Genomic DNA, 26801 nt, shown 5'->3' with positions numbered 1-26801 from the left:
TAATATATATTCCAAGGCAGTTTTGAAAGATGTTCAAAATTATCCTTGTTGTCTCTCTGTATATTGTGAACACTCTAGCATTTCATTCCTACAGAAAAAAACATTTGTAGCTCCAGAATCCTAGGACATCATGCCTAATGTATGGAAGATGGAACCTTAAGTTTCATTGCATCCTTTGGATGTAGTATTTTGTCTTGCACATGAGGCAACATTCCTGATTTTATTACTATTGTTTTTTATGTCCAATGGTAAATTTTTAGATCTAAAAATGGTAAATAATATGAATCACTAAATGAAACCAGCAAGCAAATTATTCACTAAAAATGAAAAATGTGTGTCCTATGGGCAGTTAATATTTATTTAAAAAAATCTCTTACTAAGGCTGGATAATACATTGATCATTAATAACGAAAAAGTCATACCCTAGGAGAAATGCCCAGAATAGAAATAGATATACAGTTAATTGTTTGTGTTTGTAAATAGTGATAAATTTGTAGTTAAATATGGAGGGCAAGTTTAAAGTTATCCTATAGTTTCTATAATATTTTCAAAGAATTTTTGCGTTAAATTAAGTATTCTTTCCAATAATGTTGAAATTATAGATTATGGATTTTGGTGGTATATGAATAATCTTTCTGCACCCAGAGAAGTTATCTACTTATGTCTTTATTCATGCATAGAATCATATATTCATATCTCTACACAAAAGATGTGAGATTAACTTAATTTGTCCAATATCATTCCAAAATCACATCAGCCCTTTCCCCCCCTTTTTGTTGTTTTTCAAGACAGGGATTCTCTGTATAGCCTTGGCTGTTCTTTAACTTGCTATGTAGTCTAGGTTACACTCCAACTCAGAGATCCACCTGCCTCTGCCTCTGCCTCCCAAGTCCTAGTACTAAACCCATGTGCCACTACTTCTCAGATGCCTTTCATTTTTCTACCAGGTAAACTCACAGATTTTATTTTCATTGTATCGCATTGCTTGTTTCTGTAACCTCTTCATGGAAACTAATCCTGTTGTCAATATTTACCACATCTCACTTGCAAACTTTTCAAACATGTATAAACCCATAGATGTATACCATCAGATATTTTTTTCTGGCCCACCAAAATAGATTTATTCTGTTATTGTACAGTTGTCTTGTTTATAAACTTAGATCTAGATTACTGTACAAGTGATCCCTATCCTCATCAATACTATTTTCTGCTCAACTCTCTTAACCATAATCCCTTACAAGTACTTATATGTCTCTATAAGAAAATATTCTGAACCCCACTGTAGCTGCATTTCCTTGTGGAAAGCACTCACTTTCATGCTACATTCTGATCTGTTTGGCTGGTTCCAGCCCTATAACCTAATGGCAGACATTGATAATTGATTTCTTTTAGAGGAAAGGAAGAGATTTGATGGTGGCATAACATGCAGGTGCAGGGAACATAGTGAGTGCAAGGTTATGGAAGCATACTGTTTGTTGGAAGGCTTCTACTCCAAAAGACAATCCTTTTAAAAGTTAAGACTAAATAGAGAACAGAAGAAAAGGTCTGGATCATATAGGAAACATCAGTGCTAGATGTGTATAAATGGCAATAGAGTTGAGAAAAGATGAAATACCTGTTGATTGGCCACTATGGAATCAGTGTGACACAACAATCATAGATGGTATTGGAAGGGAAAAATCAATAAAAGTCTAAAACTTAGACTCCAAAGCCGATATAGGATAAAGAAAATTTCCAGGGCTGTCTGAGTTCCTAAAAAGGCAGCCAGACAGATAAGGCTAAACAAAGAACAGGGTACAGAGGCCTTTTAACAGATAAACCCCCCAGCTGTCTCAACGTTTCTCTGTCCTAAAGAAGATCAGATATTTGTCAACTCAACTAGTACTTGTAAGTCCCTGTCTGGGAGATAAGTAACAAACTGTCTTCCTCTCCAGCTTCCTGCTTAATTGCATCCTGCCTAAATGCACAGTTATTGTTTTATCTTATGTAACCACAAAAAATCTTTGTAATCTCAAGGCATCCAGTCATTGGAACTTCCCAATTTAAAAACCCCCTCAGCCAAAAAGCAGGTCTCTGCTTGTTCCCAAATTGGCAGGATCTGAGTTGCAATTCATAATAAAGAAACCTTTGTTTTCCCATTTGGTGTGACAGTGGTGGATTTTTGGGGTTCTGCGACATGGGCATAACAGTGTAAGACAAATTATTTAGTTATAAAAAAAGGTTAAAGAAAAGCAAGCAAGCGAACAAACATAAAGCAGATGATGTGATGATGAATACAGACCTCTCTGGAGACTGTTGGTCACTGCTTTCTCTGGATCTAGGTATTATTACTGCCTGTATTTCACATCAAGCATATCATTAAGGAGGGGTAAAAAAGATGAGTGACTAAGATGCTTATCCAATGAAGGAAGCCTTTTAGCAGTTTATTTTCTGAATTTGTTCCATAATGAAGGGTGTCTGTCTTAGATGATAGAGTAGGAAAGAAGCATTTACTGAAAGTCAAATTAATGGAAGTAAGATGATATTTAGAGAGCACAAATTAGTGTCTGCCAGTATTGAAGAAAGACAGCAAAATATTTGTTGTAGAAAAAAATGAGTATCTTTCCTTTTGCTGGAGACACTTGCAGCCCTTGATCATTTGATAATTTACTGAGTTGAATCAACCCTGCAGATGTGGCCAAATCTGCTCAGTCCCAAAAGATTTGCATGTGCCTAGAGCATAGTTCACTCTCATGATGAATTCTTTATAGGTTTCTCATACCCTTGCAGGAGTCATTTGTAAGCAGGACACATCATGAAAAAGAGAGCCCCCTGCGCATAACTGGGGCCTGCTGCTGCTTCCAATCAGAAAAAGCAACTTTTAACATCGGGGAGTTAATTAGACACTGTAGTCAGTGCTGTCTGTTCCTTTGTATGTTTCTCCTGTAATACACATAACAACATATTTATTGTACATTTCTGTTATCAGGTGTGAGATAAACATACATAAGACTCAGTTCTTAGCATTTCTGTCTCTAGAAGAATGTATAACAATCATCTGAAATGCCAGTAAGAAAATTAAGGAGAATTTAGCTTTATTTCAAGAGAAAACAGGAAAGGCTCCAAGAACACTGATCAAATATATATCCAATTTGTTAACTGGAGTTCCAGCAAGGTTTAATGCCCATTGATCTGGGGCAGATTATAGCATCACTATTAGAAATCAGTATCTGAAGATATTGCAATGTATTATTGTGTATAGTAAAATGAGTATCCTCCCACAATAATACAAGTCATAACCTAAACCCCCAGGGAAGCAGAAGGGAGAGGATTTCCCAGTTGTTCTTTTGTGTATCTCTATCTGCTAATGTGTACTCAAGTTTCAAATGTTTCCCTGAGATTTGTTAGATTACAAGAAAGCTCGTTGTAGCCCAAAGCATATTCTACATCAACAGCATTAATAGGACAAGTGTAATAAGGTCTCTTCTTAGATTCCTTAAATATAGTGGTGGCAGCAGATGAAATGCCTGGGCTATGCCATCAATTGATATTTATGTGTCAAAACAGCAGTCCCTGTAGAAAATACAAGCAGGAAATTTTACTTTGGGAATTTAGACTACAACAGGCATGTACTCACATAGGTATACACTAGTAATAGAGAATACTCTGTTCTTTGCCTAACAGGCAGAATTCACCTGCTAATGAAAATATGAATGACAAAACAGGCATCCTGAGACATTCATATTAGTCCAAAGTAGTGCTGATACCCATCTGTAATGCCATAGTGAAGGGACCAGCTCCCCATTTCGGCAGCCATGACAGTAACACGTGCTTGCCATAACCTTGCCTTGGTCATTTAGAGGTCAGACGCCTACCTCATGACAAGGAACCAATCAGAAGTTAGCTGGTGGCACTATGCTTTACGACACTGGGTGTACTTTACAGACAAGCATACAGCAATGACATAGCATAGCAACCACCCTGGGAGGGCCTATGGGCCAATCAACACAGGGCAAGCCCTCCAAGACTGGAGACACACCAATCCTGAGCCTGTGCATACCCCTAGACACTCCCCTTATGCTGCCCTACAAGATCGCTCCGCAGCAGGTTAAAACTGTCTTTCATAGCCAACTGCCATGGTGGGTGGACAAAAGACCAGAGCTAACATGGTGTTAGCTCATTAAATTACAATAAAGCCTCATGCAGTTTGCAGCAAGCTCTTGAATCTGCCTGGTGATTGGGGTGACTGTGGTCGTGGCCTGGGAACCCGGATACCTGAGTTTTCCGGGGGTCTAACAATAGTAGTTATTTCATAGTCCTCACCTCTATCCCTTCATCTGTCTGCAAGAATTGATGGATATTACATTAGTTTTCCTGCTCTCATACATGGCAAGATGAGTAGTAATTGCCCACTATCAGTATAGAAATTATCAGCCCCATTTGCATCACAGGTGGAATATGAGACAGGCAAATTACTGCATTACCATCTAGAAAACTAAGAAACAATAAGGGAGTTGCATTAAACGCATATGAAGGAAAGGATGAATAAAAGATTATTTGCATACAATGTGTTTCAATGCATACGGGACGCTAATGTATCAACCTGCAAACTGTTAAATCTGACAAAAAGCTTTCAGAATAGTGGCAGAACACAAAGTTAACAAAAGCTGCACCCTACTATTATATTTACAACAGATATTTAAAAAAAAAAGAAAGAAAGAAACAATTCCATCCACAGTATCCTCAAAATTACCTTAATGGGCAGAACAGTTTGCACAGCAGTTAAGAGCACTTGCTGATTTGCAAAGGAATCAAGTTTGGTTCCTAGACACCCACATATTGGTTCACAATTATCCATTACTCCAAGACCAAAGAATCTGACAACCACATCTAAACTCTTTTAGCACCAGGCACACACATGGTTTACAAACCTACATATGTGTTGACAAAACACTTATAAAATAAATTTTAAAATCTTATATAATTAAAATAAAATCATTTTAAATTTTCTTGGAATAATCATAGCCAAATAAGACATAGTTATGTATTTTACTTTTCAATTCATCATTACTGATAGAGTGCTTTAAATGCACCTCAGATATATTATGGTGAGCTTGGAATCACAGGGCGATAATAAAAACACCCTTAGATAATAGAAATCAAGCGCCTACCACCTGTGAAGTACTTTTTGCAGTTTGGACTCAACTCCAAAGTTTTTGAAACTTCCAAACAGTGTCAGAAGTATGAGAATAAATATACAAATATGAGCTTCAGGGATATTCAGTTTTCAAATCAGCATACTTAGTAGCCAGATACCAGTTTTCTATAGTGAATCAATCCTGTTAAGAATATGTAAAGTGTTTTCTACTTTTATACGAATCCCTAGATTTTATTAATGCTGTTATATGAATGCCAAGATTCAGTTTACTCAAATGTAAATAGTACTGCTTTTCAGGAAATTCCCAGAATTGCCATGCCTGTGTCATGAGAAAAAGTGTTGGTAGTGAAAGGTTCAGGCATTATGCTGGCCTGCCCCTGTTACCTGGTGGAACAGGCAATACCCTGGTCAGCCCAAGGTTCCATGGGAACTAAGTCTGCACGCAAGTGCAGAGGACCCCTTTAAAAGATAGGCCCCTGCCCATTTATGCTCTCTGTTCCCTCTCTCTGTGCTCTCTGTTCCCCTGCTCTACTCTGTCCCCCACCTATGCTCTCGCTCTGTCTCTCTATGGTGACCGGCGGTGGCGGTCAGCCATTTACCCTGTTCCTCTTCTTAGTCTACCCATTCTGTTGGGCCTTATAATAAATTTATAGTCAATACGTCTGTCTCAGCATTTCTCTTTTCTTCTTTTTAAACAAAAGAATAACATTTTGGCGCCCAACTTGGTTTAGGCTCTCTCCGTAGACCCTCTCCCAAATCTCCTGGTGGGATAGTCTTTCTTTGTAACTTTTCCTTCCAGGAGCAGGGGAAATCTCGGAGATCCTAAAATCTAAACTGCTAACCCACTTCCATCTCCGCTTTTCCTGGCACTTCCTCCTGCCTGCAGCAGCCTGAGATGCCGGAACTCAACTTGTCGCTTTTCCAACTAAGGATCTCTTGAACTCACTGATCTGCCTATTTGCTGCAATCTGGTAAGATACCCAGAACTGTTCCCATGGGGCAGACCCAGCACTGTTCACTCTGGGTCCATTTTTTGTTTTCGGGATGGGTGCTCTCAGACAGGGCAATCTGTGCCAAATTTTGGCCTTGCCCATGGGAAATACATTTTTATGGGATCTTTCGGTTACTGCCAGGGAGTAGGTAAATGAGCAGAGTTCTGCCTCCCCGTGGAAACTTTCTTTCACCTGGGAATGTCCCTCATTGTTCTGTTTGTTCTTTCTCTGACTGTGTTTCCTCTTGGTTGGCAAAGTCTGCTTAAGATGCTCTGAGAGTTTTGTTTGTTTGCTGGTTTTCATTTTTCCACATGAATGAGGTTTAAAACTTTTCTGGCAATTGAGAATGTGCTTACGGAGGTTGCCATCTCAAACATGTGGGCTAACCTGGGGGCTGCCATCTTGGTCATAACCTTGTGACCTAGCATAGGTCTACCCACTCACTTCAGTGACTTACATGGGCAAGCACTGCCACCTGACATCTTGCTTTTTATTTCTTCTTTCACTTGTTTGGTGCATTTCCTAAAGGTCAGGTATGGGATCCTGCTCCAGGAGTGGTGCTTTTTTGCTTTTTCAGTTCGGACAGCTGGGTCCTTTTTGGTTTCAGGACAGCTGTGACCCTTTCGGGGCCAGGTCCCTGGCAACTCCCACGGGCAGACGTGCATCCATAGAGGAGCTTTTTGCCGGTTTTCCACTTGCCTCACCCATGGGAAATGCATAGAGGAACCTTTCTGGTTTCATCCAACAAGCAGGTAAACAGACAAAAGCAGCTTACAGTCCCCACCGTTTTGGTTGTATGACCTATCTGTAGGCATACACAGCTCCAGCGGCCTGTGCCAGCAAACCTGTCTACCTGATTTTTTATTTCTGCCAGATCATTTTGCTTTTTATTTTATTTTTTGTCTTTTTCTTCTTTCACTGGCTCTGTTGTTCATGGCTTGTTTACTAAATACTATGCCTTTCTAGGGCCCTCTGTTTCAATCTACTCTCTCCCTTTAAATCTCCTGTCCATTTGCTAAAATGTACAGATCAGAGATTATATTGTGGTTCTCCTTTACTGTTATCCAGTCCTGCTTGTCTCTGTACCTGTAATTTAACTTTATACTTATCTAGCTCTATATACAACTTAAATTAAACTGTTAAGTCTCATATTTCTAAATTGCTATATATCTTTAAATGGTGGTAAACATTTAAGGTCATAAAGGTCTAATTTAACTATACTTAAAATATAAGCTAAGTCTATACAACTTAAATTTAACTCATGTATCTTTAAATGATGATGAAAGTTTAAAACCATAAAGGTCTATTTCAAACTAACAAAATATTTATATCACTCAGTCCATCATGTAAGCCGTTTAAAAAGGTACAGCTTTTATTACAAAAAGGGATTTTTCTCTAACTAAAGACAAATTTAACTGCTGAGATACTAAACAGATGACAGCCCTCAAATGCTCAGAGATATAGAGAATATGGAATTTAAATGGTTTTGTTAAAAAGCTTTTTATAACAGAGAGATAGGCCAGCTACTGGCCCCACCCCATTTCCTCCGAGAAGACTGATGGGCACTGAAGAAACTTCATCTTGAGTCAGTGACAACGCTAGTAACTGAGCAACGCTGCCCTTCACCTCAACTACTACAAAGTATTACAGATTGTGGACAAGAGGACAATGGAATTGACTTTCCCCACGTTGCTTGGGCCAATGGTAGGCTAGTCTTCCCAAAGTCTGTAATCCACAGGTCACAAGTTATCAGCAAGAAGGCAGGTGTCCTGCAGCCCACTACTGTGGATGGAGGACCCTTGGGATGGCTGTCCATGCAGCCTGCTGGCAAGTCTCTGTTATTCTTTAATCATTGATTCAGGTAAAATCTTATCCTTCTCAAGCTCTAATGCTTTTGATGACTGGTAGTCTTGCCAGCTTAAAGCAAAACAGATTCCAGTAACAGGTATTTTAGGGTTTATCTATGTAAAGATAGGAAAGTCTAAGATGTATAAAAGTCTGAGAATGTAGTTACAAAGGCCTGAGGATAAAAAGGCTTAAATGATGATAAAATGAGTTGAGACATTAAAAGAATGAAATATCTTCTGGATTTCTCTATTTCTCATGCTACTGTTCATAGTCAGTTCTACAATACCACTATAGGATCATAACTACAAGGTCAAGATTAAGATGTTTTTCATTGTCAAAAAAAATCTGTCTATTTTAAAATGGTAACACTTTCAGCCAAATTGCTTCTAACATGAATATGCTTCTAAAGGGTCTAATACTTAGGTTTCTACAAACTCTAAGGATTCTTGTAAGCTCCAGGGAGCTGAATTGGATCCAAACAAACAGGTCAGATTCACTCCAGCTATTCAATCTTTCCCTGGTCCCAGGACTCCCTTCTCTCATGTTAAGACTCCTCGGGAACCCCTCCCTCATCTTACAATCTTCCCCTCAAATGACAGGACCTAAGAAAAAAAATTTCTAAACTTAACCTTGTCTTCTGCTTTGTCAACATCTTGCCAGGTCTAAGAGGCGCCAGGGAGTTCCATACAGCCTGGACTGCAATGAAACAACCAGCTTCCCCAGGACGTGGCAGCACCCCAACCTTCTCGGGTCCCCCAAAGATGGTCAACGCCCCCCACATCAGCAGGAAGCAGTCTTGAGAATTCGACGCCCTTATTCCTTAACCTGCCATGTCTAACACCCCACCTTATTTTTTTAAAAAATAATAAGTAGAGGTGGGAATGAAATGTTCAGGCATTATGCTGGCCTGCCCCTGTTACCTGGTGGAACAGGCAATACCCTGGTCAGCCCAAGGTTCCATGGGAACTAAGTCTGCATGCAGGTGCAGAGGACCCCTTTAAAAGATAGGCCTCTGCCCATTTATGCTCTTTGTTCCCTCTCTCTGTGCTCTCTGTTCCCCCATTCTACTCTGTCCTCCACCTATGCTCATGCTCTGTCTCTCTTTGGCGACTGGCTGTGGCAGTAAGCCATTTACCCTGTTCCTCTTCTTAGTCTCCCCATTCTGCTGGGCCTTATAATAAACTTATAGTCTTATGTCTCATGTCTCAGCATTTCTCTTTTCTTCTTTTTAAACAAAAGAATAACAGGTAGCAGAAGAGTCTCTCTGGGCTTTTCACCTGTATCCTCTTAGTGAATTTAGAAACCCAGTTATATTCCCTTATGGCTTTTGTTTTTATTTACTTGTTTGTTAAGTTAGTTTTACTATGTTTTTGTTTGTTTTTTTCTTTCCTTGTATTGAAAGACTTAAAAATTAGCAAAGAAATATAGCCCAGAAACTGAACAAAGCTACTACTATAACTTGGTTCCTGGAATTTTCCAGCCACCAGCAATTACTCCCTTACAAGGCCATAAAATAACTGGGTACCAAGAATTCCCAGATGGCCACCCTCTCCAGGGGCTCATGAAGGAAACAGATTGCCCCAAGGGCCAATGTGTCAATCATTAACAATTAAGTGTCCCTGTGAAACAAAGAGATAGCTACCATTAGTTAGCACATCCTGAGGTCTGCAGGTTTTACAACTGGTGGGGTCAGGAGACTATCTGATTCCCAGGCCTCCCCTCAAGACAAAGAGCTTCTTAGGAATCCATGACTCTGGTCACATATTCAATGGACAGAGAGTCAAGGCCCCCCCTAAGCTTATTGTTTTTGCCTTTAAAACAGCCTGTGCCTGGATGATGGGACTGCTTTCTAGCCTGCATGCTAAGAGAGCCCATTTGTACAAACATCTACCTTTCATTAAAGCCTCTTGCTGTTTTTGTCAAGTTTCCACCTCTTCCCTTGTGGTTTGGGTGGCCGAAGTCCTGGGAAAAGATTCTGGAGCCCTGAGCTTCCTGGGGTCTTACAGTATTTGTTTATCATTTTTATCTTAAATCACTGTAAGTTTCCAATATTGACATGCAAAATATTCTGGTGCCCTGCCCTTTTACCTGAAATTCAGAATAGTGGGGGTTGTCTGGTTGTGTTCTGGCTAGGACTGAGTTCTACAAACAATTTGAGCAAGTCATTAATAATTCAGTAAGGCCTTAAGCCATGTCATTGACACTTGAAAATAGCAGAGGCTGTGAAAGGCTGGACAGAGCTGTGGGGATGCCTATCTCAGGGATTCAGCAAGCCCCAGGGGTCCCACAGGGCTCAAGAAAAACAAGATCAATGCAAGTTCCTTTCTGTGGCCTAAAAAAAATGTCAGTGTAGATGGCAGTGGTGACACATACCTTTATTTCCAACAATTGGGAGCCTGTGACAGGCAGATCTCTGAGTTCTAAGACAGCCAGGGCCATGTAGAGAAACTCTGTGTCAAAAAAAAAAGGAAAGAAAAGAAAGGAAAAAATAATGTCAATGTAGAATGCTCCAAGAATAGAATGGTAGTGTGAAATTTTTGAAATATATTCTGTTTCTGTTCATGCACCATGTATTCTGTTATAATCCTAAAAATATGATGAATTCTAATTCATATATTTCATTGGATGGATTTATTAACCACAGTATTCCTTGTTGTTAGGTTTGATTCAGTGCTGCAATTTGGAGGAACATGAAAAGAAAAAAAGAATTACAAGGAGAAAGATAAAGAAAGGAAGGATGAAAGATGGAAGGAGGGATAAGTAGAAGAAAAAGAAAGAAAAAAGAGAAAAGAAAAAGAAACAAAGAAAAAGAAAATATGTGAGTATTAGATCTGTTATCGAATTCAGACTGCCTCAGCCTTTTGAAAGGTTCAGGCATTATGCTGGCCTGCCCCTGTTACCTGGTGGAATCCACTCAGGCAATACCCTAGTCAGCCCAAGGTTCCATGGGAAAGAAGTCTGCACGCAGGTGCAGAGGACCCCTTTAAAAGATAGGCTCCTGCCCCCTCCTCTCTCTCTCTCTCTGTCTCCTGTCTCCTGTCTCTGTCTGTTCCCGTTCTGTCTCTCTATGGCAACCGGCCATGGCGGTCAGCCATTACCCTGTTCCTCTTCTTAGTCTCCCCATTCTGCCCTTATAATAAACTTATAGTCTTATATCTTATGTCTCAGCAATTTCTCTTTTCTTCTTTTTAAACAAAACAATAACATTTTGGCGCCCAACTCAGTCGGTAGAGCATGGGACTCTTAATCCCAGGGTCGTGGGTTCGAGCCCCACGTTGGGCGCCAAAATGTTATGGTTTTGTTTAAAAAGAAGAAAAGAGAAATTCTGATAAGACTATAAGTTTATTATAAGGCCCGACAGAATGGGGAGACTAAGAGGAGGAACAGGGTAATGGCTGACTGCCATGGCCGGTCGCCATAGAGAGAGAGAGCGGGGAAACAGAGACAGGAGACAGAGAGCAGGAACAGGGGGGAGAGAGAGAGAGAGACAGGGGGAGAAAGAGAGAGGGAGAGGGAGAGAGGGGCAGGAGCCTATCTTTTAAAGGGGTCCTCTGCACTTGCGTGCAGACTTCTTTCCCATGGAACCTTGGGCTGACCAGGGTATTGCCTGAGTGGATTCCACCAGGTAACAGGGGCAGGCCAGCATAATGCCTGAACCTTTCACCTTTATCATGGCTCTGGCCAATTAGGTCCATCAAAGCTATCCAAGGTCAGGAATTGTTACATCTCTCATCAAAGTGGAATGACCTTGTTAGTTATACATACCTAATACTGGTGCTTGTTTGATGCCTCAATGATCTTGCTTCTTCTCATGGTCTTTGTCTTCAAAAATCGAGAACTTTTCATACAAGTGCCCTTTTAACCATTAGATAGCCTGTGGTCCTTTCCATATTCTACATCCACAGAATATGTTCCAGCTTGTAGGGGTAACACAGTTGTCAGTTGTCAATAGCAGGGACCCTGGTAATGTCTTCATTCTGGACAAACAAGGTCAGAACAGGGTTCATTTTCATAGTTCAAGAGTATGGGTCCATGGTGAAGATCTTCAGTAGCAGATACCAAGTTCTGAGCTCCTCTCTTCATTTATGTTGTAATGAAAAGCTGAGGGTGCTCCATGAAATGCCGAAAGTGGCACAATAGTGATCACAGAATGGAAGTCATGAATTGAGGAAGAATATATGAGATACCAATGTATGTGGTTTCAAGCACTTTGGTGGGTAAGGTGCTATATGGAAAAGAACAGACCCTTCCATTTCTCACATGGAAAAATCTGGATTTCAAAGTTTAAGCACATATAATCTCATCATCCATGCAACAAAAGTAATATATCTGGCTCCCGAGATTCTGTAGATTCGTTTCGACAAACAATACTCTATCCCTCAGAAGGGTTTTCTTGGGCCTACAAGTAACTAATCCTTACTTGGATGTCATATGATGTGATCATTTCTTCTGAGAAGAGTCCAGCATGGTGCAATCACCATGATGTTACATTTTCAAAGTTTTGTCAACTAAGGCTGATAGATGAAACAACAATATTTTTTTATACTCGGCCTCTAATTCTTTGAACTAAGTAAATATTTTCTTAATAATGTATATATCCCTGAGTATTGTAATACAGTAACAAAAAGGGGAATTCACAGACAAGTTTAGACATAGGAAGTAGTATATTGAGATATACTGAGTTCATTCTATGCTTCCTATTATTGGGATCACAGAAGAGACACAGTATCATTTTCTTACAGTGATACCAAATATTGTATCCACAACCCAGTAAAACCACCTATTGAAAATTTCACCCAGATCCTAATACAACTACTGTAGAGAGCTTATGTCTAGTACATAATCACTTACCATCAAACTACAGTAGGTAATAAAAATGAAGGTCTCAGCTACTTTAAAAAGGTAAGTATATTTTAAGTGTATTTTTTAAACTGATTGATTAGTACCCTTTTGAAAAATTTACATTCTCATGAGTCATATTACACAAAGTTGCTGAACCAACTTAGATCATCTGATGATCTAAGGGTGGCCACACCCTTCACACTTTACTATGTTTCCTACCAATGACCTTTTCCATATCTCTCCAAATAGCCATTCACAAAGAATTGGGTTATCAGTATATTTTTCCATTAGTCTTCACATCCATTATTAATTGGGTCAATTGGCCTCATACTGACATTTTATACCAAAGTATTATATACTCCCTATATTATCTATAATAGATCCCTTAGTATCCTTCCAACACATTTTTTAAATCTCAACATTTTGAAGATTTCCTATCAGTTACATTTCAGAGTACCCTTCTTTGTAATTGTTTTCTTCTTCTGACTGAATTCTGGATTGCATGTTTCCAAGTGGTTTGGGATACCAGGCATGGCAACATCTGCCTGGGAGAAATGTACTCTAAAGAAGCAATTGAAATCCCATTTCTAGCATCAAATTCTTTGAAATAACAAAGCTCTTTCAGTAGTTATGTCTGTATAGCTGTGATAAATACCTGTTAAATGAAAGACAAGAAATGCTATATTCATTTTGGTTCATGTTTTTAGGAATTACAGCTCACAATGTTAAGAAAGGCATGATTGGTATGATGAAAGATGACTACAGGGGTATAATGGTTGTATATAATAACCTTACAAACATCTACCTGCCATGAACAGATTCTTTACCTAGTATAAAGGAGGTTTCCCAAACCTCCAAAATTACTGCGGAATGGCATGGAACAATTATTCATCATGTTAGTCATAGGTGATACTTCAGCCTCAAACTAGGCATCTGATAAGACATCCAGAGCCTAGAAATCTGAAAACAATTCTGTATGTGCAAACAGTTCCTCTAGTCTCCATAGATCTTTCTATTTTGCTATGTGATTCCTAACATTCTGATCATAAACACATTATGAAAATTTCTTTTGAAGCTATTCTCCGGGGATTAAAGAGGGAGAAAGACACTTGGGGCAAAGGAAAGTCAATGAGCTGCTGTACCCTAATGTTATTCTGACTTATTCAGTCTGACTGTCTTTGCAAAAATATATTAGCAGATGCAAGTAATGAGAGGGCCAGCTGGTGACTTTCAGTATTTTATGTCATGGCTATTATCACTGTGGGAGGAATACTCCAGTACTGCGTACAGTAATATGTAGCAATATCTTCAGGCTGCAGGTTGCTAATTGTCAGAGTAAAATCTGTCCCTGATCCACTGCCACTGAACCTTGAAGGTATGCCAGATTCCAATTTCACTGTATTATATTTAGAAGTTTAGGAGAGTTGCCTGGTTTCTGCTGATACCAGGATAACCAGTTACTAATGCTTTCACTTGTTCTGCAAGTAATGGTGACTCTGTCTCTTAGGGATGCATATAAGGATGGAGATTGGGTCATCTGAATGTCACATATCATGCCTATGATTGGAAACATACAAACAACATACTTGGTTAGTCATGACAGAAATGCCTTCTCTGTATATCCTTTTAGCACTGAATGTAAAGGGTCAAACAAATTTCTGTCACTGTCCTTGCTTACCTGGTATCCAGAACAAGAACACCAAAAGCTGACGGGGAGCTTTCATGTCTGTGCTGTGCAGTGATATTGATTGAATCTTGGACAGGGTGTGATGGGACTATTAAGAAGATATGAGTGAACACATCCAAATCATCAGGGCCTGGGCAGAGCTGAGCACAGAATCAGGGCTGGTTTATTTTAGTGCCTCAGCTAGGCCATGTGCAGGTGTCCCAAACTAGACCAGAATATTTCAGCTTTTACTGAAGACTATTTCTGCTAATGTTAGAGTTTGTTATGAAAATATTTTGATAAATTTCAGCACTGCAATGGGTATAAACACAAGAGTAATGTCCTCCATTTGTTTATTCACATCAACATCTACTGGATAGTTTCATTTGAAATACTTAGTAGAAACACTCAAAAGAAACACAAACTGATTCAAAATTATTTTGTAATAACCTCTCAGCCCTATTAATTTTATAGTATACTGAATATTTTGTGGCTAACTAAAAGAATAACAATATTTCTTTTAAAACTATTTTATTACAGGGGCCTGAAACATGACACTTCTTATGAACTCTTGCTGCTCTTACGTAGGAGCCAAGTTGAATTCCCAGTAACCACATGTTGACTCAACACCATCTGTAACTTTAGTTCATGGGTATCCATCACATTCTTCTGTGTTGTTGGTCATATCAGGGGAGCTGCAGTTAGTAATAATCTTAGGAAATATAACTTACCAGATAGCAAAGTCTCAGGGTAACAGTTTTCAGAATAAGCCTCACTTCAGCTGTTTTTACTCCTGCTTGCTGTTGCCATATTCCTGCTGTTTTTGCCATGGTGTGATGGTTATGTAAGAGGCTACTACTGTATCTAATATAGTATGATTATTTCATGGAAAAATCCCACTCCTCACTGAGCAATTTACTTGCAGATCATAATTACCAGACTTCTACAAAAACAATGGACAGCGATTTAGATTTTTCTACCAATAGCTCCAATTAGAGATACAAAAAAAAAAATAGAAAAATAGATTAGTAGTCATCTTCCATTTTGTTAGATATGAGATTTTCAGAGAATTGAAACTAAGATTAAGGAAGTTTCATGCAATATAGGAAATGAATTTTTCCTTTGAAAAAACAGAGTGATTATCAAGCAAAACAAGTAAGTACATCTAAGGTCAGGCTTGAATGACATGGTAGCATAGCTTACAGTTCCTAGTATCCACCTTGCAAAATCAAGAAAGAAAATTAGGTCACCCCTTGTGTTATAAAGTCAAAGAGATGGTTAAGTAGACCACTTGTGTAAAGTTTTGTAGGAATCTGCAATACTGAAACCACAAACAGCTCCCTTCCAGAAAAAAAAATGAACTGGTTTAAATATGCTTACCTTGCCTAAAACTTCCTTAATTTAAAATAAAGCAATCATTGTTTTGAGGTGAAGATGTTATTTTTGGGGGGCATTAATAAAAAGAAAAATATTTAACTCCTCATGGGAATCTAAGAAAATGAAGTATAAAGATTTGATTTTATACATACATATAAATATCTGGTGCTTATGAGGTAATGTTTTTCTTGCATAGAAACTTTTATTTTAGATGGTACAAAAGGGGTAAGAGAAAAATAAAAGGTACAAGGAGACCAAATAAAATAGCAAGAAGAAAAATAACTGGTTAGAAGAAAAAAACAGAGAATGGCCAGAGTAGGAACAGTGGAAAGAGAAAGATCAAATTAGGAATTATCTTTGTTCCTCAGGTGAATTTTCCATGTGTCCTTCTGTATATTAGCTCACCCATTCACATCTCCTCTCTAGTTTCTCTGCCCTTCTAGCAACTGTTTTCTCATTATTTGGGACTCCACAGGCACACATTTGGTACACAGATATACATGCATGCAAAACACACATAACATAATAAAACATAATATTTTAACAATCATTCATTATAAGTGTGTGTGTGTGTGTGTGTGTGTGTGTGTGTGTGTGTGTGTGTAGGTCAGATGACAAGTTAAGGGAGCAAAGTTTCTCAGTCTACCATGTGAATTAGAGGTTTGAACCTATGTCTTCAAGCTTGGTAGCATGCATCTTTATCAATAAAGCCATATGATACCCCCATAGTGTTTCTGAAAAATGTGTCACTTGTACATTCATCCTGTCAAAACTTACAGATTTTATTCTTAGCTTACCACGCCATAGGTTTTACTGCATTTCTGGCATAGGCTTTTTGTTTCCAATCTAGCCGTCATAAATAACCCCCTTTTCTTCCATTTACTAATGTTTCTCTCTTTTCTTCAGTGTGTATGCTATTTAGTGATGCTGATGACTTCAAGAAAAACTCTTCATACAGGGCTGGGGTGTTAAGTCAAGAATTAGGAGCACTGGCCACTTTCTAGAGTCCAGCTACCAACATGCACATGGCCTATCACAAGTATCTGTAACTGTAGTTCATGTATATCCAGCATTCTCTTATGGCCTCTTTGAGCACTGGATGAATTTGGTACATAGATATATGGAAGGGAACACATACATACATAAAATAAAATTGTAATAATGAAATATCTTCTTCGTCCTTCAATTCTAGAATATGAATTAATATAATATGAACATCTGAGTTACTACAGGACAATCAAGGATAAGTTGTCTCAAACAACAAGTTGGATGAGATCCTCTTCTTTGTGTATTTCCTCAGTTTTCTCTAGCTGTATCTTATTTGTAAAGGTTTAAGTGTGGTTTGTCTCAACCTTGACTTTGAGAACTGCAGAGAACTAGAGAGGACTTATGATATGGACAGCTCAGCAAACCCTCTATTCTTTTCTGGGTGGGCTTCTTCTCAGTAGATGGTTATTCTGAGTATTCATAATTATGTGTTTAGTTGAAATACATACACCATCCATGAAAATTTTTATTTGTTGCCAAGATAATAGTCATATAGATTGACATATCAGGACACAATTTTTCCCACTGACTTATTGGAGCTAGATAATAATGGATTGTCATTCTCTCTGCCCACCTGAAGTACATGAAGAGGTCCCATGACAATTTAGTGAGAATTCTGACCTCCAGAACAGTGTTGTTTAAAGGAAATGATACCATGCTAATTGATGGTACAGCAATAAGAATCTGATGCAAAGAAGAGTAGTTATTCTTTACCTGAATTATCTGAATAGGAACTCTCAATTACTTTGTACCAATTTAGGCATGTGGCATAAAATATTTTATAAAGGCTCTGCCCTCTGCCTGCCACCTGAGGTGAGTCTGGGTGTTGCACTGCTCCCAATTTCCCTCATAACCCCCTGAATGCTTCTTCCTGAGTATTGCCCTGGACAAGCATGGAGATGCCCAGTCCTAAAGGCCCACACTGAACCCTGACACATCTTAACCTTGTCCTTCCTCTGCCCTCTGCCTGCTGCCTGAGAGAAGGAGAGAACCCACCTACACCCATTGGAAGAAGGGATGGTGTTGGGAACCATATACCTTGGCATGAACCTTTAGGCCAAACTTGGCAAGTCACATAGTTATAGAAATGTCTTTTGAGTATAAATGGCTTCTAGAGCACTCAGAAGAACAACATGTCCTAGACGTCAATCCTTTGTTCCAACCACAAGCCCACTTACCTAAGCAAACTTCCCTCTCCCCACCACCCATGAAGTTTTTACCCTGCCAATAACCTCTTTCTATATTTTTCTAACATCCTGTTTAAACTAACACCTGGCTCTTGGCCTTTTCACCCCCTCCACTTTACCCCATACTACTGACTATATAAAATAGCCTGGAAAAAAATAAAATTTACCACATGATCAGAATCCTGTGATCATTCTCTCAAATCTCTTGTCCCCATTCCCTTACTGGATTTCTTGCTCTAGGTTGCTGTCCTGCAGATCAGGACAACTACAGAATGGGAAGACAACAGAATAAGAACACACTCAACAACAGAAAGACCAATATGACACCACAAGAATCTAGGGACTCCACACAAGCAAAATCTGAAAAGCCCAATGCAGAGGATGATGAAGACATAGACCTTAAAATTATCTTATGAAGATGATAGAGACCATTAAAGAGGAAACAAGAAAATCCCTTAAATAAATAGAAGAAAAAACAAGCAAATACTACATGAAATGAAGGAAAAGACAAACCAAAATTTTAAGAAATAAACAAATCTAAAGAATCTAAAGAAAGCCAAGAAGAAACAACCAAACAAGTGAAGGAAACAATGTAAGCATAACCAATAGAATACAAGAGATGAAAAGGAGAATCTCAGGTGTTGAAGAATCATTAGAGGATATACAGTCATCGACCAAAGAAAATTTCAAGTCCAACAAATCCCTTCCACAAAATATCCAGGAAATAAGGGACACCATGAAAAGACCAAATCTAAGGGTAATAGGTATAGAAGAAGGTGAAGAAATTCAACTCAAGAGTACAGAAAATTTATTCAGGAAAATCATAGAAGAAAGCTACCCCAACATAAAGAAGGATATGCCTATGAAAGTTCAAGAAGTTTACAGAACATCAGAAAGATTGGAACACAAAAAGAAGTCACCTCACACATACTAATCAAAACACCAGACTTACAGAATAAAGAGAAAATGTTAAGAGCAGCAAAAGAAAAACACAGGTAACATACAAAGGCAGACCTATCTGAATTACACCAGAATTCTCAATGGAAACTTTGAAAGCCAGAAGATCCTGGATAGATATTCTACAAATGCTAAGGGAACATGCAGACTACTGTATCCAGCAAAGTTTTCAATCACTATAGATGGAGGAAAGAAGATATTCCATCACAAAACCTGATTTAAGCAATACATATCCACAAATCCAGCCCTACATAAATTTCTGGAAGGGAAACTCCAAAACAAGGAAGAAAACTACACTACCATAGACAAAAGATGACACTTTACCAAACACCAAAAACAAAAAGTGGGGAAATCCACACACAATAACACCACCAACAACAAATAAAAAACAAACAAGAATTGACAATCAATGGTCATTAATATCCTTCAATGTCAATGGTCTTAACTTGCCTATAAAATGATACATGCTAACAGAATGGATAGGAAGACAGAATCCATCTTTCAGCTGCATACAAGAAACACATCTCAACTTTAAAGACAGATGGTACCTCATTTTAAGGGTTTTCCCATTATGGAAGCTCAGGTGGGCATTCTAGACAATGAAAGAAGGTGTCATAGGGAACAGATCTGTGTTTGAAGAAGGTTTTTGTTTTTTTGCTAATCAGTCCCTAGAAGAGCCTCTAGTCAGGTTGTCTAGCTATGGATGTAAGTTTGTATCCCAGAGGGTCTGAGCTCAGCTCAGTTCAGGGAAACTGCTTCCTGGATCATGTTCATGATGACAAATCTAGAATGATACCCAGTGTACAAGAAGCAAAGATGCATTCTAGAGGAAGCAAGTGTAAGCAGACATATGGAAGTGAAATGTGATGTCAGGGGATGATTTGGTAAAACATTTATTTTTGAAGAAGCATTTTTCTGAAGAAACTTTCCATCTTCAGTCAGATGCAGGATGACAAACAGTGGAAACTGGGACCCATCTCCAGGGTGTGCACATAACTGGCTGAAACAAACAACTATATGAAAGAGAAGATGTCCTTGTGGAGTGCTGTGGCACCCATTGAGTGAGAAATCACTTGATTATTAATGGCATTGTAACATTGGATAGAAACACAAAGTCACAGCAAAAAAAAAAAGCCAAACTAAAAGTTAATGTCCAGAATTTCACTGTCTTACCCAACCTAATGCTTAGGTCAGAAACTGTGAGAAACAAGAGATGCAACCCAAGCATCTGACTAATTCAGTGAAGTGAAAAGGAATCCAGGCATGGTAACCCATAACAGTGTTGTATAGTCAGTAGTTGGGCAGGAAACAGCAGAGAATTCTTGCGGGAATCCTGGGTGACAGTCACAACACACTGACATGTGGAGTATGAAACATTTTCAGGATTCCTAAATATTTGGTACTCAATCCAAACCAAGATAAATGAAGAGTTTAGGAGCAGCAGAACCATGGCCAAATCTCATTATAAGGTGTTCTTTTCAGGCAAGAAACAGCAGGAGCAGATAGGTAAAGCAAAGTATTGACAATACACAGTTAATTGCAGGCTAAGTAATCTCTATTTGGCAAACACTAGCCACTGGGCAGCTATAAAAGTCAGACACACAGTTTCTCCACCTTTGCCCAACCCCCTGTGCAACATAGCAATATGTCTCCCTATTTCTCCAGTCTTATTTGTATTTCATCAACAGCTGCAGTAGATATAAATGGGGAAAAACAAAACAAAACAAAACAGGTGTTTATGTAAATGTGTTAGCCAAAAGGCTGTGTCATTAAAGGTATACAAGGACAACAAGAGCATGGTCTTGGCATCAGGTAGTCTCAATAGTATTTCCCTCTGCAATAACATGATATCTATGCATTAGACTCAAATCATCAGGCAGGTTTAACTGTTAAAATTTGAACAGGCTTCAAATTAATTTTCATTGGAAAGAAAATAGATTTAATCTGAATTACTTTGCTTTCACAAATAACAGTGTGCTTTTTATACTATAATTCAAACATATATATATATGTGTGTGTGTGTGTGTGAGAGAGAGAGAGACAGAGAGAGAGACAGAGAGAGAGAGAGAGAGCAAGCAAAAGTTTTCATAGAGATCAACAACCAAAGGAACCTAGATCTAGATGTTGGTGATTAAATATGCCTATAATATAATCCAAAATACCTTTTTGCATTATTTGATATCTAAGATTGAGGATCCTGCACAAGACATTAATAGCCAGATTTCATTTCTTTTCATTAAATTTGTATTATTTGAATGTTTGTAATATGCATATGGGAGCATGTGTCATGGGATATCCTAGAGGTTATGAGGTAATGCAAAGTATCCATTCATTCCCTGGGTATTTGTTTGGACTCTTGACATCAAAATTATCATCTGACTTGACCATCAAGCAGGTTTAGCTTTTGAGATTTCACCCAGGCCTCATATGTGATTTTCACTGGAAATTCATTGGCATTTATTGTAAATGAAACTTTTCCTCACTATACACTGTGTGCTTTTATTCTACTATACAAATTTTCTAGACATTTGGAAATTGAAAAATGAGACTAAAGACAGTCAGAGTTTGGGTTTCATCGGGTTTCCTTCTGACCAATTTTGTTAGTTACCAAGGTTTGTAGAAGAATATGACATAAAACAATAGCAATAAATGTGATCTCTAATAGAACTGGATGTTAGACCTCTACAATCACTTTCTGTGTACTGAGCTCTATCTGGAGATTTTAAGAAGGACTATTTCCTGTGCCATTTTCTGGTAATAGAGGCTACAGCTTTGGGATAGAAGGGAAGAAAAGAGACTTAGTATGCAGAGCAGCCTCGCTGACTTTTTCTACAATAACCTTCCTCTGACCTTCAGATTAAGTTCGGCTCTAATGACTATCACCAGTTGCACTCAGCAACAGCAGTAGATGGCTCAACTCACCCACAAACTTTAGATTTCATGGTTGTTTAATTAGGTTATGACTTTCATTACTTTGAGATAGTTAACCACACAATTGACCACAGTAAGTTATAACATCTCTAGGTTGGAGGCAACTGATAGTGGGAGTGAGATTTGAGCAAGATCAACAGCCATTGAACCTGCAGGGGACTTCAGTTTACAGACTGTTTGCCTTATGTTCAGGAAATTACTAAATTGCTGAGCCAAATAAGAAAAAAACCCACATAATTTGAATGTATTGGAAACACAGCTCACTGCCCTATGACTTCTTATTAGATAGGCCAAACACTATAGTACTCAATCTGTCAGGACATAGGATAGTCATGGTAGTTCCAGTTCACCTTCTGAAACTGCTGCTGCTGCAGGACCAGAAATTTGTATATTTCCATGTACATAGTTCCTGCCTGTAGGACACAAGGGCCAGTCAAAGATGACACTGAGGGGAAGTCAGATGGGCAAGTCCTGAGTTATTTCCAAAAAAAAAAAGAGATTGGCTGCCTAGACTGTACCAGATGAGTTAACTGCATGAACAACAAGTGTTCACTAGGTAAAGCATAGGGCATCTAGGTGCATGATAGGCTGATTTTTAAAACCATTGCCTGGCTGTTTTCCAGCCCTGCTGTTTTTCTTTTTTCTTTAAATATCCTGGCTGTGGGAAATAAATGAGTTGCTTCTTGACTAGGCTCCCTGCTACATCTGGTTGTCTCTGGGAGGCTTGGAAATGGGAGAGCAGTGCACTTATCCTTTCTCAGACCCATTCAGTCTTCAATGGTTAGGTTAAGACCCTGAATCTGCCCTGATCAGGGAGCCTTCAGGATATATAAAATGCTGTCATACTATAAAATGTGACTTTTGGCCAACATCACTTTGTCATTAGAATCTACTTGTTGCATATCAACTTGATTTCTTCATGCTTCATGTCCTGTGTCAAAAATTATGTTGCATTCATCAATAAAGTCTATCAACTTCTGTTTGGAATCTAATAGCAATATCGATGTCTTGTGTTATTTTGAATGTCTCCATATTCAGATAATTTCACCTAAAAGACAGATTCTGTCAGGAATGTCCATAGCAGGATATGAAGCTCTAGGCTTCCTGGCACCTTCCATGTGAAGTGAGTCAGGCAATCATCTTGCCCACTCTTAGTATCTGTTGGCCAAGGAGAAACAGAACACACAGAACTGAGAATGTAATCCCATGTTGCCATCCACTTGATACTCTATAACTCAGTGGTGGATATACTTCAAGTAAGATCATTTCCCCCATGCTTAGCATTCTCCTATTAGCCATAGTTCTTCATATCATGGATTTCTTTCAAACTTTCCCACATATATGATCCCAAGTACATTGGTTTCATCATTGTTCAAGATTTTTAGGCAACAGCAATTAGACCTCATAGATGCAGCCTCTCCAATATTTGTAGGATGCACAATCTAAAAAGGCACCTGCCTGTTTCTATGGCTTTTACAACATTACCATTCCCCCTACTTTAATTATGCCTGAACCATATGTGCATGGATTGTTTTGTAGATGTGTCATTTAATGGTCTCTATCTGTTATAAATACAAGTTGAATATTATACAGGAAATCCTATATGGAATGAGTAAGTTGCATTTATGTACCTGGAAATATAACAATTAAAGAAAAATAGGCAGAACAAGTAGTATACATGACAGTGTTTGGAAGTAGATAAAGGAAGTGGGAAACACATGTGATTAAGTTATAATTTTATTATAAAGTAAAAATGATTATAAAGTAAATCAAACTAATTTTTACATCTGATTCAATATCAGAGGAATGACATAAATTTCCAATAAAATTATAAAAGAGATTCATATTTCAATATAGAAATTCATGTTGGTTGTAGAGACATTCTCTCTTGACAATTTGTCTACCATCTTGGAATGGAAATATAGCAACTCTGGGAGGAGGAGCATCTCAGGGAGTCCTATAAAGAATAAGGTCAGTTGCAGTTGAAGTGACAGATACATTCAGAAGAAACCTGTTTCTATCCTTCTTCATGTGACAATACAGTGCCTAGAAGGCTGTGGCACAAAACAGGAAAGCCAAGAGGATGGATATCTCCTTCCTCATCCTAGCTATTTAGAATTGAGTGCCCCTGAAAGACAGAAAGTAATATGCTTTAACAAGATGATCTACTATGCAAGCTACTACAATTCTAATGTCATTTTTCATAAAATTTATAAATATTTATCCCACAATAGCCTGTGGCTTCTGGTCCTCTGTGGAATTTCATGTCCTCCACATAATGTGGTACTATATTAAATGGGTAAGCAGAGTATCATTCCCATTCATTAATTTCACAAAATATTGCATTTTCAATATAAACTTTAAATTTACAACATTGTACACATTGACCTTTTACTACACTGTGGTCTGTGACATCAGTTTTCTTCCTTGTGGATGAGCAGCAGCATCTTAAACTCACATGTAGGCACTTTATCACAAGAATAAACAGCAACATCCATAGTGTGCCATTATTTTAAAACTATGTAAGACATTTTAAATTTTATATAAAGGACAAATATTAAATTATTTGGTACCCTGTTGCCACAATTAAGTTCTATATCATTTCATCTGGGTGTAACATCATGGTAAGAAAGGGAGTACATAATACCTAAGAACATGAATTTATTGACCTCATAAGAGAATATACTCTTTACACTCTTTTCATGCTGTATTTAGCACTTACTCACTGGTGTATCTACACTTCATAATGACATGGATTATGTGTGCATGTGTGTGATGCTGTGGACATTATATTTCTTTATGTCCCCGAACACTTGAAGGAAAGAACTGCCCCATGGTTGAGTTTTCAAAAAAAGCATTTTTTTCTAACTGCACTAACATTTGCCAGCATCCCTCTGAATGCATCTTTTTCTTTAGATTGCAAAAAGGACAATACCAGAAGAAAGCACCACTAACACATCATCTATCTAGTTCATTTCACCAGTCATAGAGTTAAACCTCTGTCACACTAGAAAACAAGAATTCCCTAGATTCTTGATCCAGTTGTCCCAGGAAGATATCCAATGCTTTGCTCACTTTGTTTAGAGTTGTTGAGGCACAGACCATATCCACAATTAGCCCACTGAGCCCTGAGATCCAGCAAGTCCAGAGTTATCGAAATAGGGGAAAAGCCTCTCTCTGAACTGTCATCTAGAAACACTCGTCTCTAGTTCAGCGGGATACTTTTTCTCTGTCAATTCGTTTTATCCATATTCCCATCTCTGATTAGAGGGAAGTGAGTTAACATACAAGTTAAGATTGGATGGGCAAATCAGGTTTCTGCTAAGCAGCTTCCAGGAAAACAAGGAAACAGATGATGTGTCTACATGTTGTCAGTGTACATTATAAGCAACGATTTCAACACCTTTATCATGATAAAAATAGCACTCAAACTACTCACTAGAACTTGCCTTGCTTAGGAGATCACATTAAACCAGGCCTCACAGAGATGCATGGGCAATGTCAGGTCAGAACTATTCTCCACAAGAGAAAAAAAAAAGAAAAACAGAGAAATGTCCTTCCTTGTCTGTGTAATACCTCAAAATAAGTAGAAACTGTTCTGGATTCCCAGGTTGGCCATAAATAAAGGACTGCAAGGTTGTATAAGCCAAGAGCTGTCTATGCCACATCTTGTTATTTGCATATTTTAACCAGAGAAACCACAACATCTCACAGTTGCTTAAAAGCAATGTAATTTTTAGAAGAGTAGTAATTACACTGAGACTGAGATTAGAAATAATGGATTTTGGGTGCAGAGGTTCATTTTCATGCTGATCACTGTTACAGGTAAGACAGGCTCTGGGTTCAGAATTCAATATTATTTTTTTTTATGTCTAAGATAAACTACCTTTCATTTTGTTTCTTCTAAATGTTGGATGGTATCAATTTGTGTTTATGTATACCAACCTCACTCTATTTTCTTCTTTATCCTGATCACAGTGTCCAGGGGAGAAATTGTGCTTACCCAGTCTCTAGCATCCAAGGCTGCATCACATGGGGAGGAGGTCATCGTCACCTGTAGTTCCAGCTCAAGTGTAAGCACCACTTATTTTCACTTGTACCAAGAGAAGCCAGGCACTTCACCCAAACTCCTGATTTATGGAACATCTAACCTGGCTTCTGGAGTCCCTACTCGCTTCAGTGGCAGTGGGTCCGAAACATCTTATACTCTCACAATCAGCATATTCAAGCTGAAGATTTTGTCACTTATTACTGTCAGCAGCTGAGTGGTAGTGTATGCCCACAGTGCTATAGACTGGAACAAAAGCCCTTAATGTAATTAGATGCCAGCTGCTTCCTTCCAGAGATGAAATATGTCCATGGGTTTTAGTGATATGTGGCAGACTCTCTCAGATTTTCTTCAATGGCTGTTTTATAATATATATGTGTGTGTGTGTGTTTATGTATACACTTCTTCCTACTTTTAATATTTCTTATGTTGAAACTTTTGTATGTGAATCTGGTAGATTTTATTCTATCTTTTTTTTTTGGTCGGTTTCATGATAAAAAATCTTTCTTCTGGAAATGGGTCTTTGATGTCACATGGCTACATTGAGTTGAGTTGGGATACATGTGGAAAACATGTGTGTATAAGTGTCCCAGTGACTTTAGCTCTGGGCATAGGAGGCTTTTTCCTATTATATTAGAGTTATGAGCTTTTAATACTGGTGGATTTTCCTGAATTTATTATTTGGGCAGATTTGGAACAAGTGCATAAGATAGTATTCAGCAGTGTGGTCAGGTTGCTTTATTGTTGCTTCATTGCTATGGAGAAATTG

General features: G+C 38.4%; 1 non-coding gene and 2 pseudogenes across 1 annotated transcript; 2 read left to right on the top strand and 1 right to left on the bottom strand.

Annotated features, from left to right (window-relative positions):
• Window positions 1–11187: 11187 nt before the first annotated feature.
• Trnak-cuu lies at window positions 11188–11262 on the top strand. Its single transcript has one exon. It is a non-coding gene; the product is annotated as a tRNA-Lys (tRNA).
• A 2795-nt stretch (window positions 11263–14057) lies between these two features.
• LOC118239304 lies at window positions 14058–14543 on the bottom strand (annotated as a pseudogene).
• Window positions 14544–19752: 5209 nt separating this feature from the next.
• LOC118239303 lies at window positions 19753–26302 on the top strand (annotated as a pseudogene).
• Window positions 26303–26801: the final 499 nt, after the last annotated feature.

The sequence above is a fragment of the Cricetulus griseus genome, chromosome 8 (assembly GCF_003668045.3).
Source record: "Cricetulus griseus strain 17A/GY chromosome 8, alternate assembly CriGri-PICRH-1.0, whole genome shotgun sequence".
In the NCBI taxonomy this organism is placed as follows: domain Eukaryota; kingdom Metazoa; phylum Chordata; class Mammalia; order Rodentia; family Cricetidae; genus Cricetulus; species Cricetulus griseus.
Note: the sequence above shows the minus strand (reverse complement) of the source record. Positions and strands in the feature narration are given on the sequence as shown.